Raw genomic sequence first — 14,440 nt, forward strand, 5'->3', positions numbered from 1 at the left:
CTCCATAAAAAACAAGTGCCTTCTTAACACCAACCTTTTGAGATCCTCTGGTGCTACTGGTTGTGAGCATTGGCTTATCAATTCTAGTGACCTTCCAATACCCTGAAGTTGCTTCACGATTTGGCCAGGCGCCATTAGGGTACTTCCGATCCCTTGGATTGAAAAAGTATCATTCCTGCTCCCCGAACGAAGCCTTTGCTGCATTTTTCAAACCAGAACACATCATCACCAATCTCCAATATAATAACATAACACATCATCCTCATAATTAAATGATTATCACATTGTACACAAATAATCACATATTTATAAATTACCTGGCAATTCCCATGGATCGAACTTATAAAGATCGACTTCAGCGATGATAGAAACAGGAAGAGGAGCAGAGGCAACCTTTTTCTTCTACTTGAGCCACATCCTTGACTACTTAAAAGTAATTAAAAAATCAAAGCCTCAACAAAACCCATTAACACTAACTAAAATGGGTCATCAAAGAATCAATCTTTATCTCATTTGCACATACCAACAAAAAAATTATTTGCTCTAAATTAGCAAGAAACAATAAAAGCCCATTTCAGATCCACACCCAATAATTCAAATTGCATGTAAAATAAAGATAATGGTTTAAAAAAAGAAGCTTACACTAAATGAATTCCTGATTGAAAATAGCCTCAGCTTCGAAATCCAGAGCTACATCTCCAACCACAGGAGAAACAGAGCTTATTATACACCCAGTTCTAAAAAAAACCCATCTCAAAATATAACATAAAATTATAAAGGACTCAATTAACTTACTAATTACAGCGAATTAAAGATTGGGCTCCTCTTAAACACAATTTCCAATTTGTTAAACTTGGTTTGAAATTGGGTTATTGGGTTTTCATTTTGACCCATAATCCCCTTTGTCATCTTCACCAATCTTTGCTTACTTTCTCCCATCCACCTTGTATTTTTTCACCAATTCTTCAACTCCTCTCTCTGCGTCTCTGTTTTGCATAATGCCGACCTCCTTGCGAGACTGCAGCTGTTTACACGCCCCTTCACTTATGTTGTGACTTTGGCGGAGAGTGATGTTGAATAATTAGGAAAGGAGCAGTACCTTGAATCTAAAGTCTTAAGACAAAAGTTGTGAGAAAGGGAAATGAAATTCTAGGGAAGAGAACAGAGAGAATTGAGAAAGACAGAGCATGTAAGTGTGAGATTAGAAAGGCGGTAGATGAAACATAAAAGAAATAGGGTTAGAGTATACTCCAAGATGAGGGGAGGGAAAAAATATTTGGTAAGGGGGGAAACAAAGAGAATTTCATGGGAGATGTGTTTGTATAAGAAGAGCAAAAAAAATTTGTTTTGCGTGTATTTTATTATTATTATATAATTGTTTTAAATTATTTTAAATATTCATCAAATAAAATAAAATATTAATCAAATAAAATTGATATATTTTAACATCCGTACGGTTGGATTGTCGAAAAAATCATTTTAAAAATTAATCTTATAAATCGAGAACGAGTCTCGTTGTTTGGAGTGGTACTTTTACTGGATTTTTCTAATCTTGACAAGCACGATGAAAATCAAAATTGTTAATAATTTTTTCATTTAACTAAAATTGATATATCTTATCATCCGTACGGTTGGATTGTGGAAAAAATCATTTTAAATATTAATCTTGTCAATCGGGAACGAGTCTCGTTGTCGGGAGGGTACATTAACTGGATTTTTCTAATCCTGACATGCAAGATGAATTTCAAATTTTTTAATAATTTTTTCATATGACTAAAATTGATATATCTTAACATCCGTACGGTTGGATCGTCAAAAAAATCATTTTAAATATTAATCTTGTCAATCGGGAACGAGTCCCGTTGTCGGGAGGGGTATATTAACTGGATTTTTCTAATCCTGACATGCAAGATGAATTTCAAATTTTTTAATAATTTTTTCATATGACTAAAATTGATATATCTTAACATCTGTACAGTTGGATCATCGAAAAAATCATTTTAAATATTAATTTTGTCATTCGGGAACGAGTCTCGTTGTCGGGAGGGGTTCATTAACTGGATTTTTCTAATCCTGACATTAAAGATGATTTTCAAATTTTTTAATAATTTTTTTATATGACTAAAATTGATATATCTTAACATCCGTACGGTTGGATCGTCGAAAAAATCATTTTAAATATTAATTTTATCAATCGGGAACGAGTCTCGTTGTCGGGAAGGGTACATTAACTGGATTTTTCTAATCCTGACGTGCAAGATGAATTTCAATTTTTTAATAATTTTTTCATATGACTAAAATTGATATATCTTAACATCCGTATGGTTGGATCGTCGAAAAAATCATTTTAAAAATTAATCTTGTCAATCGGGAACGAGTCTCGTTGTCGGGAGGGGTACATTAACTTGATTTTACTAATCCTGACATACAAGATGAATTTCAAATTTTTTAATCATTTTTTCATATGAATAAAATTGATATATCTTAACATCCGTACTGTTGGATCGTCGAAAAAATCATTTTAAATATTAATCTTGTTAATCGGGAACGAGTCTCGTTGTCGGGAGGGGTACATTAACTGGATTTTTCTAATCCTGACATGCAAGATGAATTTCAAATGTTTTAATAATTTTTTCATATGACTAAAATTGATATATCTTAACATCCATACAGTTGGATCGTCAAAAAAATCATTTTAAAAATTAATCTTGTCAATCGGGAACGAGTCTCGTTGTCGGGAGGGGTATATTAACTGGATTTTACTAATCCTGACACACAAGATGAATTTCAAATTTTTTAATCATTTTTTCATATGACCAAAATTGATATATCTTAACATCCGTACAGTTGGATCGTCGAAAAAATCATTATAAATATAAATCTTGTTAATCGGGAACGAGTCTCGTTGTTGGGAGGGGTACATTAACTGGATTTTTCTAATCCTGACATGCAAGATGAATTTCAAATTTTTTAATAATTTTTCATATGACTAAAATTGATATATCTTAGCATCCGTACGGTTGGATCGTCGAAAAAATCATTTTAAAAATTAATCTTGTCAATCGCGAATGAGTCTCGTTTGTCGCGAGGGGTTCATTAACTGGATTTTTCTAATCCTGAAATGCAAGATGAATTTCAAATTTTTTAATAATTTTTTCATTTAACTAAAATTGATATATCTTAACATCTATACGGTTGGATCGTCGAAAAAATCATTTTAAATATTAATCTTGTCAATCGGGAACGAGTCTCGTTGTCGGGAGGGTACATTAATTGGATTTTTCTAATCCTGACATGCAAGATGAATTTCAAATTTTTTAATAATTTTTTCATATGACTAAAATTGATATATCTTAACATCCGTACGGTTGGATCGTCAAAAAATCATTTTAAATATTAATCTTGTCAATCGGGAACGAGTCTCGTTGTCGGGAGGGGTACATTAACTGGATTTTTCTAATCCTGACATGCAAGATGAATTTCAAATTTTTTAATAATATTTTCATTTAACTAAAATTGATATATCTTAACATCTGTACGGTTGGATCATTGAAAAAATCATTTTAAAAATTAATCTTGTCAATCGGGAACGAGTCTCGTTGTCGGGAGGGTACATTAACTGGATTTTTCTAATCATGACATGCAAAATGAATTTCAAATTTTTTAATAATTTTTTCATATGACTAAAATTGATATATCTTAACATCCGTACAGTTGGATCGTCAAAAAAATCATTTTAAATATTAATCTTGTCAATCGGGAACGAGTCCCGTTGTCGGGAGGGGTACATTAACTGGATTTTTCTAATCCTAACATGCAAGATGAATTTCAAATTTTTTAATAATTTTTTCTTATGACTAAAATTGATATATCTTAACATCCATAAGGTTGGATCGTCGAAAAAATCATTTTAAATATTAATTTTGTCAATCGGGAACGAGTCTCGTTGTCGGGAGGGGTTCATTAACTGGATTTTTCTAATCCTGACATGCAAGATGAATTTTAAATTTTTTAATAATTTTTTTATATGACTAAAATTGATATATCTTAACATCCGTACGGTTGGATCGTCAAAAAATCATTTTAAATATTAATCTTGTCAATCGGGAACGAGTCTCGTTATCGGGAGGGGTACATTAACTGGATTTTTCTAATCCTGACATGCAAGATGAATTTAAAATTTTTTAATAATATTTTCATTTAACTAAAATTGATATATCTTAACATCTGTACGGTTGGAGCATCGAAAAAATCATTTTAAAAATTAATCTTGTCAATCGGGAACGAGTCTCGTTGTCGGGATGGTACATTAACTGGATTTTTCTAATCATGACATGCAAAATGAATTTCAAATTTTTTAATAATTTTTTCATATGACTAAAATTGATATATCTTAACATCCGTACAGTTGGATCGTCAAAAAAATCATTTTAAATATTAATCTTGTCAATCGGGAACGAGTCCCGTTGTCGGGAGGGGTACATTAACTGGATTTTTCTAATCCTAACATGCAAGATGAATTTCAAATTTTTTAATAATTTTTTCTTATGACTAAAATTGATATATCATAACATCCATACAGTTGGATCGTCGAAAAAATCATTTTAAATATTAATTTTGTCAATCGGGAACGAGTCTCGTTGTCGGGAGGGGTTCATTAACTGGATTTTTCTAATCCTGACATGCAAGATGAATTTTAAATTTTTTAATAATTTTTTTATATGACTAAAATTGATATATCTTAACATCCGTACGGTTGGATCATCGAAAAAATCATTTTAAATATTAATTTTGTAAATCGGGAACGAGTCTCGTTGTCGGGAGGGGTACATTAACTGGATTTTTCTAATCCTGACATGCAAGATGAATTTCAAATTTTTTAATAATTTTTTAATATGACTAAAATTGATATATCTTAACATCCGTATGGTTGGATCGTCAAAAAAATCATTTTAAATATTAATTTTGTCAATCGGGAACGAGTCTCGTTGTCGGGAGGGTACATTAACTGGATTTTTCTAATCATGACATGCAAAATGAATTTCAAATTTTTTAATAATTTTTTCATATGACTAAAATTGATATATCTTAACATCCGTACAGTTGGATCGTCAAAAAAATCATTTTAAATATTAATCTTGTCAATCGGGAACGAGTCTCGTTGTCGGGAGGGGTACATTAACTGGATTTTTCTAATCCTGACATGCAAGATGAATTTCAAATTTTTTAATAATATTTTCATTTAACTAAAATTGATATATCTTAACATCTGTACGGTTGGATCATCGAAAAAATCATTTTAAAAATTAATCTTGTCAATCGGGAACGAGTCTCGTTGTCGGGAGGGTACATTAACTGGATTTTTCTAATCATGACATGCAAGATGAATTTCAAATTTTTTAATAATTTTTTCATATGACTAAAATTGATATATCTTAACATATGTACGGTTGGATCGTCGAAAAAATCATTTTAAATATTAATTTTGTCAATCGAGAACGAGTCGCGTTGTCGGGAGGGGTTCATTAACTGGATTTTTCTAATCCTGACATGCAAGATGAATTTTAAATTTTTTAATAATTTTTTTATATGACTAAAATTGATATATCTTAACATCCGTACGGTTGGATCATCGAAAAAATCATTTTAAATATTAATTTTGTAAATCGGGAACGAGTCTCGTTGTCGGGAGGGGTACATTAACTGGATTTTTCTAATCCTGACATGCAAGATGAATTTCAAATTTTTTAATAATTTTTTAATATGACTAAAATTGATATATCTTAACATCCGTATGGTTGGATCGTCAAAAAAATCATTTTAAATATTAATTTTGTCAATCGGGAACGAGTCTCGTTGTCGGGAGGGGTTCATTAACTGGATTTTTCTAATCCTGATATGCAAGATGAATTTTAAATTTTTTAATAATTTTTTAAATGACTAAAATTGATATATCTTAATATCCGTACGGTTGGATCGTCAAAAAATTCATTTTAAATATTAATCTTGTCAATCGGGTTCGAGTCTCGTTGTCGGGAGGGGTACATTAACTGGATTTTTCTAATCCTGACATGCAAGATGAATTTCAAATTTTTTAATAATTTTTTAATTTAACTAAAATTGATATATCTTTACATCCGTACGGTTGGATCGTCGAAAAAATCATTTTAAATATTAATCTTGTCAATCGGGAACGAGTCTCTTTGTCGGGAGGGTACATTAATTGGATTTTTCTAATCCTGACATGCAAGATGAATTTCAAATTTTTTAATAATTTTTTCATATAACTAAAATTGATATATCTTAACATCCGTACGGCTGGATCGTCCAAAAAATCATTTTAAAAATTAATCTTGTCAATCACGAATAAGTCTCGTTGTCGCGAGGGGTTCATTAACTGGATTTTTCTAATCCTGAAATGCAAGATGAATTTCAAATTTTTTAATAATTTTTTCATTTAACTAAAATTCATATATCTTAACATCCGTTCGGTTGGATCGTCGAAAAAATCATTTTAAATATTAATCTTGTCAATCGGGAACGAGTCTCGTTGTCGGGAGGGTACATTATTTAGATTTTTCTAATCCTGACATGCAAGATGAATTTCAAATTTTTTAATAATTTTTTCATATGACTAAAATTGATATATCTTAACATCCGTACGGTTAGATCGTCAAAAAAATCATTTTAAATATTAATTTTGTAAATCGGGAACGAGTCTCGTTGTTGGGAGGGGTACATTAACTGGATTTTTCTAATCCTGACATGCAAGATGAATTTCAAATTTTTTAATAATTTTTTCATTTAACTAAAATTGATATATCTTAACATCCGTACGGTTGGATCGTCGAAAAAATCATTTTAAATATTAATCTTGTCAATCGGGAACGAATCTCGTTGTCGGGAGGGTACATTAACTGGATTTTTCTAATCCTGACATGCAAAATGAATTTCAAATTTTTTAATAATTTTTTCATATGACTAAAATTGATATATCTTAACATTCATACAGTTGGATCGTCAAAAAAAATCATTTTAAATATTAATCTTTGTTATTCCCAGTGGACTAACAATGAGATTTACAAAAGGGGGGTTGAATGTAAATCTCAAAACTTTTTCAAGTTTTGAGCAGTTTGTAAGGCTAAGTGTTTGAGTGATCAATTGTGTGTGAATTGCTTGGAGCTGATGCAGATAGATATATATTCAAACACAAATGTAATGAACACAAAGAACTTAAAAACTTTTCTGGTGGATTTGTTGTTCCACCAGAGATGTGTTATTTCAGAAAATCTGTGATTCAAAATTAAATCACAGCTGCTTCCTAGTATAAACTAGATGATTTTCTCTCTTGATATTTCTAAACAGCTCAGGGAAAATTCATACCTAATTACTAGCTACTACTTGGTTTATATATCACCAAGTTTACAAGTGAAGACAAAGATAAAGTACAATAAGAAAATAGTTCTCCACTTGTTTCTATTCCATTTTTATCCAGTGTAATATGGAATTATCTGTTGACTTTCCATTTTGAACCAGACTAAAAACGGCTGTTTTTTCTGCTGTTCCTGAAATAGGCTACCACATCTCTGTCAATCCATGTGCCTCTGTCAGCTTTGTTAACTGTCACTATCAACTGCTATGAGACTGAGCATCCGTTGAAGTTTTCATCCGTTGATGGCTTTATCCGTTGATGCTCTAGCAGTTGAAGCTTTATCCGTTGAAGCACTTATCCGTTGATGGATATTTATCCGTTGAAGCATTAGAGACATCCGTCGAAGCTTTGTTTCTTATCCGTTGAAGGTCTTCAATATCCGTTGACACTTCTTCACTTATACAAAATTACAAGGCATGAAATATTTACAATTAGCCCTCCTATTTGTACATCCATTAGTAGTCAACATGACTGATTATTTCCTAACAACATCTAAGAATTACAGCTTGAAACTAGAGAGTGAAATGTGCTAAATACCAAACTTATTGCTAAGTAAGGCTACTCCTTCAACGAATAGCCAAGATGGTCTTATCCGTTGAGGCTACAAACACTAGATCTCTACTTAAGTGTTTTGCTTAACTTATCATCAAACTAATACACATATTCCTAACAATCTCCCCCTATTTATGTCTACTAGAACTGTAGGCATAAATTTGGGTTTAGCTTGATGATAACAAAACACTTAACAAATATATAAACTGTAACAAAGCAGAAATTCAAAAGTGCTACAAAAGTGTATATGCTGAGATGAAATTGAAGAAATACATTGTTTCCAAGGGTGCTCCTTTAGCCTGAGTAAATTACTTTTTTTCCTTTGATCCCTGGTTTTCTTTCCTAGCCTCCTGTCATTCTCCTTTATTTGAAGTTGAAGTTGTCTGTAGAATTCAGCTTCATCTTCTTCATTGATATCTAACTTAGATTGCATATCCTTGAGAGTTTCATTACTGGAAATCTTTAGCTGATCTTCAATTCTGAAAAATCTTCTGACTCCTTTGTTGTCTCTGAACTCCATCAACCAATGAGGTGATTTGTGAATTGTAATACCTCTCTCTTGAATGAGTAAAGTTCTAGGCAAGGCATTGGGCTCCCTCCAAGTTTTCCTTATGTTGGCAATCTTGTTGAGAATCTCAGTCCTGGCAGTCCTGGTAAAGCCAGAATCCTTTTGTATGGCTGAGTAGACTCTAATCAAGGTAGAGTAGCCTTCATTCAGAATTCTGTGAAGAGGCCATGTTCTTTCCCCAGCTCCTTTATATTTGAACACTAGTCTTTCTGGTAGTTGTCTGTAGGCAGCTATTCCCCTTACATCCTCCAGCTCATCCAGATAGAGTTCAATGTCTGAAAATTCTTTTATGTCACATATGTGAACATAATCATCTTTAGAGGTTTGAGGTTTAGGCTTAGGCTTCTGTGTGAATTTGATTGAGGCTTTAGAGGGTGTTGATTTGATTCTTCTTTTCTGCTTCTTTGATGGTGTAAAAGAGGTTAGGAAGGTGGGCAATTTGATGGTGTCCCAATCAATTGGTTCCTCCTTAGGAATGATTGGTTCACCATGAATGTTTATGAAGGGGTCAGGCATAATGGGTTCAGGAATAGAGGGTAGTGGTTTGGATATTGATTGGTTTTCTTCAGTCTCATCTACCATCTTTCTCTTTGCATTGACCTTCTTTCTATTCCCTTTCTGCCATTCTTGCCTACTTCTTTCCTCCATCTCAGTACCAACCATGTCCCCCATAGCTCTATCTTCACCTTTGTCTTCAATTTCTTTCTGTTCTTCAGCCTGACTTAACTTTAGCAGTTTTTTAAGCTTTGCTTGTGCTCTTTTGTTAGCCTTTAGCTGTTTGGCTTCTTCCTTCAACCTCTTGGTTTCTTCCCTCTTGGCTATTGAGAATTTGGGATGTCCTTGCATCACATAGATGCTCTTTCCCTCTCTAAAGATAACAGCCATGTTCCTCCTTACAGCCTCATCCATGTTCTCTTTGAGCTTTATGATACTTCTACCCAAAAGCTAGTCTTCATCAGGCTTTGGAAGAGGAAAATCCACTCCTTTCATTTGAGCAAGGCTTAGAAGGTTCTTTGTAGAGTCCTTGTTGAAGCTGTTGTTGGGCTTGAGAACCATAGGTTGCAGATCTTTGGAAGAAGTTTCTCCATCCTTATGCCTCCCTACTGGCTGGAGTTCCATAATAATTGATTCCACTTTTGTGCTATGCTTCACAGATTGTGATTGAGAAGTTGTAGAACCAAATATTAGTTGCATCTTTTTATCAATCTTCTTCCTTTGCTCTTTGACTTGCAATTCAGCTGCTGCTATCTGGATTAGATCAATTCCGTCTAGCTTTCCTTTGACTTGAATTGGTGGAGAAGTTGTGATGACAGGACCTAGCACTTGAGAAATCTGAACTGTTATAGATGGCTCTCCTTCCCCTTCCCCTTTATTCTCCCCCTTTTTGTTATCATCAAGGGTAGGGGTCAAGCCTTGTGCTTTTGCCAGCTGTATGAGTAGATTTGTTTGAGTTTGTTGATTCTGAAGAATGGTGACCATAGAGTCTTCAATGATTTGAACCCTATCTTCCAATCTGGCCAGCCTCTTGTCAGCATCAGATGCTTTCCTCAGTCTTCACAACAAATCTTGCATAGTACCATAGGGTATAACTGAATCCAATTTCTCAGCATTGTAGGATTTCAGATCAGCAATGTCCTGCTTGAGCTCATCCACACTTAGATTTTGCTGGTAATGCTGCAACTGCAAGAGATGCAGAGATTCCAGATGAGCTTAAAGAATTTCCTTGGTACGAGCATCTTGAGTCTCCTGACAGGCCTTCTGAATTGTCATGACTTGTCTGACCAAAGTGACACCAAATTCTCCTGGTGTTGGTGATTTGGTCAGAGCCCATTCAGGAAGAGCAGGAGCAGAACTTGGTCCTTCTACTCCCCCTAAGTTCATGCTCTCATTCAAAGAATTAGAGTCATCATCATTAAAATTTACTCCAGATTCTTCAGATGGCTCACCAGCTTGAGAAGGTAGCCTGTTGACAGCAGCTTTGTCTCTGAGAAGAGATTCTGAAGTGTGTATAATATGTAGTGTCTGTTCTACCTCCACATTGCCCTGAGCAGCCAAAAATTGAAAGGCTGAAACAGGGTGAGTAAAAGTGTCAGCATCCAAGGAAATGTTATCAATGACAGCTTTGTAATGTTGTTGAAATTGTCTTTCCTTATCTGCATCATCCACTTTCATTAACTCACTAGCAATGGCTGGATCCACCCTTATAGCTTCTATACCTGCCTTTCTCTCAATTTCTCTCTGTTCTTGCATCAAGGGCTCCCCCTGGCTCACACACACCCTCACCTTCACCTTCTAAGGTGGCACTCCTCTCACTTACTTTTGCCATGCTGGAAGAAATAGCATGCATTTGGTGACTCTCAACCTCTCCTTTTGCCTGGGAGCAACCCAGCCTCTCACTCAAAAAATCACTCCCTTCCCTCAAGCCTAAAAGTGATTGTACGGTTGCCATGTCCTCTACAGTTGGAATTGTTTCTGTTAAGTGTGTAGAGGCCATCAACGGATAGGGAGTATCCGTTGAAGTAGAAACTGATTGTATCAACGGATAACTACTGTTAAGCTTATCCGTTGAAGAACAACCACTTGTCAATGGATGAGAGATATCCGTTGAAGAAGGAAATGATGTGGAGATAGAAAGTGACATAATTGTTGAATCTGTGTGGATTGATTTTAGGTGAGGTAACACAGAATCTTCAACTACATCCGAAAGAATTGGCTGATGATCCAACAAATCATCAAAAGGATGATGATCATCAGGTTTTGAGTGGGGCTCCTCCCTGAGTTTTAATGAGGGAGAATCATGAATTGATGTGAATATCATGTCCACATTCAGAGAGGGTGTTGGAGAGCTTGATGAATGGTGTGTTTCTATATTAAGAGAATGGGGTTGTGATTCCACATTTGCTGGAGTCACATCAAGCTGAATTTGAGAAGGCACAGATACTGGTGGATGTATCTGTGCTGTGTATGTCCCTTGTGTGGAAACTAGGGTTTTGGCCTTCTTCTTCCTTGAAAAGGCTTTAATTGGTGAATGTGTACCTTCAGTGTCCCTCCCTCTTTTGTTTTGTGTCCCTGGTTGGGGACTATTTTTAATAGTTACATCCTTTTGGGAGGATGCAACTAGGGATGTGCTGGACTCCTTTTGAACCACCACAGTCTTTTGAGAGACTGTGGCTTGGCTGGTTTGGGTACCACTCACCTCTCCCACCTTATCCTGGGGGGCTTTTTGATGTTCACCCCTCCCCTCACCACTCACACCCTGTTCACTCCCTTCAGGGTTTATGGTAGTTGTTACAACTGTTGTCTTTTGAGAAACAACAGAGGTAGGTTTCTTTGACTTGACTTTGGAAACTTTAGATTTGGTGGCTTTGGTAGGAGCCTGTTTGGACAAAGTCACAGGTTCCATAGCCACACTAGAAGGCAAAGAAACATTGGGGTTGGAAATAGTAGGAGTTATAGAAACATTTACCTCACTTACCTGTGGTGCATTCTGTTGGGTTCCGAAGGACATAAAACGCAGCGGATAAACGTAAATAAAACAAAAATTCGAAACCCAAAAACAGGATCCATGTATAATTATGGGCAGATTATGGAGATAACGAATCATACCTTTCAAGAGATTAACTTTTACGAACTCAACGGAGATCCTAGCTATCACGCTTTGTGTCTACCTCTCGGAGAAACACCTCTATGGTATCCACACGAGCACCTTCAAGAACGTCTCACGAACTTGACTACGGAATGGATGTACTAGCCTCCTTCTTGACGATCTGAATTGCCTCTGCCTCTCTTTGCTGCTAGGGTTTTCTTAAAAAACGTTCAAGCCTCTTTAACCTCTCATTATCTATTTATAATGACTGATTAAAAAGGCCCATAATAGCAAAGCCCAACCCTAGTAGGTATTGGATTAAATAATAAAAACGAATTTCTATTATTTAATTAATAACTAAGTCATACTTAATTATTATGGGCAAAAACATTCCTTTTAATTCGAATTTATATTATCTCAATTAAGTCTTACTTAATTATAATAAAATTCAAATAATCATCAATTAATTTAAATCCATAATTTAAATTAACTATTCCATTAAGTGCTCTATTTGTGCGACCCTATAGGCTATTATTTAATTGGCAATAATTTTATTCTCTAATAAAATTATAAACAATGAGCGGTATCTAGTAATACATCATTGTTACCCAATTAAACAATAATTAAATCGTGATTAGATAAAACCTTTCGTGATTAATGTTTTTTCGTGTAATATAATCCCTTTAACCATACATATTATAGATTAAACTCGAGGCATGTATTTAGTCATCCTCTTCAACATTTAATCTGGGTTTACTTGATGCATGAGTAGATTATTGAAACAAATCATTATTTGAGCATGGCCATGCTTTTATAATCTCACTCAATCAAGAGGCCAATAATATCTCTCCTAATTATAGGAGGGTTAAATCCTTTATCTATCATTCATATTTCTCATACGACTCATGATATACCCGATGTCCACTTTTATCATCACCCGATCAAAAGTAACTTTTAATGTAGTCAAAGTATATTAATCCTCGTATAGAAATATAATGATTTCAAGTCAAAGGATCGTTACACCATTATCACTGTGAGTCTTTCTTATGACTTTATTAAACATGAAGAATCTCACTGTGGGTCTGTCCAGTACCATGTACTCTCACATGTACCTATGTATTGACTTCAGTATCCCCATAATCGGATGCGCTCGCCCAGCGAGAAAGGTACTTATAACCAATGAGATGTGGTTATCTTGTCAAACAACATACTAGTCTATCTATGTATTATTATTGTCCTATATAATAATACTCGACCAGGGACCTTTAAGAATATGATATATTATATAATCTCAAGTTCAAGTCATGTACTTAAACTATACAATTTGTATCATGATTCTAAGGACATTTATTATGCTAACAAAATATCGCAGTAATTAAGGTCATAATAAATACATTTATTGAATGATCAACTGACATAAAGATAAAAGAATAATGTATTGCCTCTAGGGCACCTACACTAACAATCTCCCACTTGCACTAGAGCCAATCACCCATATATCTAATACCCATGGAACTAGTGTGACCATCGTGCTTCTGCTGTGACAAGCCTTTGGTCAGTGGGTCTGCAATGTTATCATTTGTGTGCACTTTACATATGTGTATATCACCCCTTTCATTAATCTCTCGAATAAGGTGAAATCTCCTGAGTATATGTTTAGCCCGGGAGTGTGATCTAGGTTCTTTAGCCTGTGCAATGGCTCCATTATTATCGCAGTATAGATCAATGGGATCTGCGATCGATGGAACCACTCCCAAAACAGAAATGAACTTTCGAATCCAAACGGCCTCCTTAGCTGCTTCACAAGCTGCAATGTACTCAGCCTCCATTGTAGAATCAGCTACTGTTTCTTGCTTTGAACTCTTCCAGCTTACAGCACCTCCGTTTAGACAAAACACAAAACCAGACTGTGATACAGTATCATCTCTGTCTGTTTGGAAACTTGCATCGGTGTAACCTTTTACAACGAGTTTCTCTTCTCCTCCATACACCAAGAATGAATCTTTAGTTCTTTTCAGGTACTTAAGAATATTCTTAACTGCCGTCCAGTGACCTTCACCCGGATTAGACTGGTATCTGCTCGTCATGCTCAAAGCATACGAGACATCTGGGCGAGTACATACCATTGCATACATGATAGATCCAATTGCTGAAGCATATGGAACTTTATTCATGTGGTCCTTCTCATCCAATGATTTCGGACATTGGTCCTTAGAGATCGTTATCCCTTGAGACACAGGGACATATCCCCTTTTTGCATTTTGCATTCCAAAACTGATGCAAAACCTTATCAATGTATGTG

This window comes from Apium graveolens, chromosome 5 (genome assembly GCF_009905375.1).
Source record: "Apium graveolens cultivar Ventura chromosome 5, ASM990537v1, whole genome shotgun sequence".
NCBI classification, from domain to species: Eukaryota; Viridiplantae; Streptophyta; class Magnoliopsida; order Apiales; family Apiaceae; genus Apium; species Apium graveolens.